The sequence below is a fragment of the Archocentrus centrarchus genome, unplaced genomic scaffold (assembly GCF_007364275.1).
Source record: "Archocentrus centrarchus isolate MPI-CPG fArcCen1 unplaced genomic scaffold, fArcCen1 scaffold_86_ctg1, whole genome shotgun sequence".
NCBI lineage: Eukaryota > Metazoa > Chordata > Actinopteri > Cichliformes > Cichlidae > Archocentrus > Archocentrus centrarchus.
Genome location: NW_022060296.1, coordinates 235,659 through 239,684, shown reverse-complemented (window position 1 = coordinate 239,684; position 4,026 = coordinate 235,659). Strand labels below are relative to the sequence as shown.

The 4,026-nt window shown below is 38.5% G+C and overlaps 1 long non-coding RNA gene across 1 annotated transcript; it reads left to right on the top strand.

Moving 5' to 3' along the window:
- The first annotated feature begins 3,006 nt into the window (after positions 1–3,006).
- On the top strand, positions 3,007–3,703 carry LOC115777920 (uncharacterized). The gene is made up of 3 exons (XR_004019708.1): positions 3,007–3,086; positions 3,277–3,305; positions 3,632–3,703. It is a non-coding gene; the product is annotated as an uncharacterized LOC115777920 (long non-coding RNA).
- The last annotated feature ends 323 nt before the right edge of the window (positions 3,704–4,026 follow it).

The window sequence follows — 4,026 nt, the reverse complement described above, 5'->3', positions numbered from 1 at the left end:
ACTCACCACAGCTCTGCTGTGCTGACCACAGTACAAGTGTGCGTCTATTATTCTCCCTAGTTTGACTTCCTGTTCTTTCATCTCCACTAATAAACCTACTATTTTAAGCAGCTCTGCTGCTGTTGTAGCCTCATTCTCACCCAAACACTTCACTTCATAGAAAAAATGACTTCATGGGTGCAATGAGGAACCAGCAGGTCTCAGACCACTAACACATCTGTGTCCTTATCCAGCTGCTAGCAGTGGTGACTGCTGCAGCATCACCATGTTTCATTGTGCAGCTCAACATAGAGTTTGTTGTAGGTAAGGAGTCTTCAGCTCTTTTCATGTGTGCAGACAAACATGAACAGTGCTTTCTTTGAATAAACATATACAAAGAAGAGCTGCATGAATGCAAACACTTACAGCATCTCAGTGGTCGTCACATATTTAACTTCCTCTGTTCTTTTCTGATCAACACATTTTCTGCTGTCGTCCTGCATGTAAAGCTCTGCAGACAAGAGACTGTAAAATGTATCAAATATAAAAGTTCAAATGTTAAAAAGCTTTTCACTTATTCAGCATATGAATTAGGAGATGGGGAGCAGATATTTGAAAGCTGTGAACTAAATTAATATGAAGTAAGTGATAGAGAGTAAAGGAGTGATGTCACTATGAGGAAGTGAGCAGGACGTTGATGCTGTCCTCGTCTCTGAGAGTGTCTATTTGTGAATGTGAGAGCAGAGAGTGGAGACAGAGAGAGGCAGAGAAGCACGATGGCTGCAGTCACATGGATTCAAATGTCTTCATTTCTGCTGCTGATGCTTCAGGTTAAAGGTGAGGAAACAGGAGGATTTCCTTGAACTCACACAGACGTGCTTTGTTTGTAATCTTTGAATTTTATGGACTCTTGGAAACCAAAGATGAGAAACAAACTATCTAAAATAATCCATAAACTAACTGTTAATCTAACCGTAGTATTCATGTTACAGTTTGTCACATTTCACTCTCCTGTTCTCAGCAGCAACAACAGGAAACACTTTGCCCTCCTTCACTGTCAGAGCTGGACACGACACCAGTTTGTCCTGTGAAAATGTGATAGATGGTCAACAAAACTGCTTCAGTACTACCTGGATGTTCATTGGTTCAACAAGAGGAGCAACAGTAGAGCTGGTTGTTCATGGACAGATTACAGAGAACACTGAAGCTAAATCAGACAGACTGAGTGTTGCAGTGAACTGTTCTCTGGTTATAAAGAAGGTCACAGATGATGATGTCGGTCGTTACACCTGCAGACAGTTCAGAACAAGAGGAGGACAACAAGAAGGAGGAGATACTGTCATTGATCTGTCTGTTATTCACAGTGAGTATTTCCATCATAATGTTTTAGCTGAAACTGTCCTGTTGGAACACAATGAAGCATCATAATAATCATGATTACAGTGATGAAGTTCATTTTACTGTTGTTTTTCTCTCTGTGTCTTTAAAAGTGACTGAACGTGAGAACAATGATGAAGTCATCTTGAACTGCTCTGTGTGGACACATGAACCCTGCAGACACTCAGTGCAGTGGCTGTTTGAGGGTAAAGAGAACATGAAGGTGAAAGCAGGTTCCTGCTCTGACACTGTGACATTTACAAGATCTCAACTTAATCAGAAGTCACAGTTTTATGAGTCACTGAAGTGTAAAGTGACACACGATCACACTAACAATGAGCAGCTGTTTCCCTTCAAACTCAAGTCCTCAGGTGAGAAAACAGGTGAGAATGGGGCAGATTTACTAACACGCTGCACCAACACAAACTGGGTTTTAGCATAAAAAAGTACTGTTGGTATTTACAGAGAGCACAGTGACAAGATTGTGTAAGAGGTGGAAACTCAGAGATTGTTGTGACTGACCACAAAATATAAAGAGGAGAATATTTAAATGATAATAAAATGATTTACTGATGTTTGTGATTCACAATGTACTGCTAACTGTGATAGAAACGTGAGCGCTATTTGGAGATTCCTGTCACAGGTTGTTTTTCCCAGTTTAGTAAATCTGGTCTAATATGTTCTAATCACTTCACAGTGATTCATGAATAAATTGATCTGACTGATTCATTGTTAGATATCACACCACTGTACTTTATCAGTATTTGTGAAGGTACTTTGGAGTTTTCTTTCTTGACATCATTTTGTTTAATTTTGTTATTGCACTGCTTTAGGTGAAGATGCCAAAACAACAACAACAACAACAACAACAACACAACAACAACAACAACACAACAACAAAACAACAAGTACAGCAGCAACATCTATCACAGAATCACCAACATCAACATTTAAACCAACATCAGCATTTACATCAAAGATCTCAGGTTGTGTAGTAACACTTTAATTGTAACTCTGAATGTCAGACTGATATTTGAACACTGGTGGAGAAATTCAGTGACAGCTGTGATAAATTAAAGCTTAAGGACTAAATGTCAGACAGACTCTGGGCTTTGGGTGGAGATTTCACACAGCCCTAGAGACTGACCATCAGGTGGTCACTAGGTAAAACTGTTGTTGGTGAATGGTTGCTGAAGGTTGCTGGTAGAAGCTGGTGTAACTGGTTGTAATGAGGTCTAGACCTCCCTGTGATTTCTTTGGATATCAGCAGGTTGCCACAGTCGGTCATAGATTCTGGACCTCCAACCTCTCTGCAAGCATTGTTTCTGTCAGCTACGCCTTCCATGTAAACTATGAGTGACCGCTGCAGCATGTTAGTGAGCAAAGCAATCACAGGGAGGTTGTTGGTTGCAGCTCTCTCTTTGTGACTGATTTCACTCAGTGACAGCACATTTAGCTCATTTGTACATTTCTGATCATCATTTAAAAAACAAACTTAAAGATTCATTTTGAAAACTGTAGATAAAAACTCCAAACTCACATTTAAACCTGTTCTGTTCTTTAATCTAAAGGCTGAACTGACACTTCACTGTGAGTGGAGACATTAATTAGCATATTTAACATGATTTTTTTTCTCCCTGTTTCAGATTTGTTGTGGTTAATTAGCATTCCTGTGTGTTTAGCAGCACTCTTAATGATTGTCGTGATCATCAAGTGCAAGAAAATTAAAGGTGAGAGCATCCACAGACTAAAGCTTATTAATCTAATTAATGAAATTAAGCAAGTGAAAATGGTAAATTAATATGAATATGTGCATGAACGGAGCTTTTCTATTCTGTGGTTGGAAATCATTAGAAAACAGAAAACCTGAACTTTTAATGTGAAAGAAAAACTCTTTATTTATTAGTTTTGTCTTTTCAGGAAATGAAACCCAGCTGAGTGGCAACACTGTGAGTTCAGACCCTCAAATAATTAAGTTCTTATTTATCAATGTCATTTTTTTGTTGTCATGTTTAACTTTATTAATCCATACCAGATAGAGCATGTAAAGTGTCATTAGTGGTGATTCCAGTGTATAAGAGAAATGAAGAATAAATGGAAAAAACAACTAAAGAAAATATAAGATTTACCACCAGAAATAGAATCTGCACTTGAGCTGTTTCAGTTCCTCCCTGAAACTGTTTAATCATGTAGTTATTATTAGGTTAGATTTGTCGTGTACATTTTACAGATGCTTACATAAAACCTACACAGCAGCTCTTCTGTTTCTCTGCAGGGCCTGAACTTTAACCCTGCAGAGACTGAATCTGGACCAGGAACCAATCAGGACACGGTGAGATCACACACTACTCTCAGTACAAAGGTACCTTCAATTTATGTTTTATTTTAAGAGAAAGTGGGAGGAGCTATGATTTGATGATGATGATGATGATGATGATGATGATGATGATGATGATGGTGAAGTAGAATCAAATTATATTAAACAGACTCACAGTAAATCCAGGTATTACTGAGCAGTCCTTCTTCTGTCTTCACTGTGTAGCTGAAGCTGATGATGATTTTTCCTACGCCTCCATCAACTTCACCAAGAAGATGAAGAATAAAGCCCGAGTAAGATTTTTAATATTTATAGAGACGATGTTATCAGTGAGACCCTGATTATTACAGCTC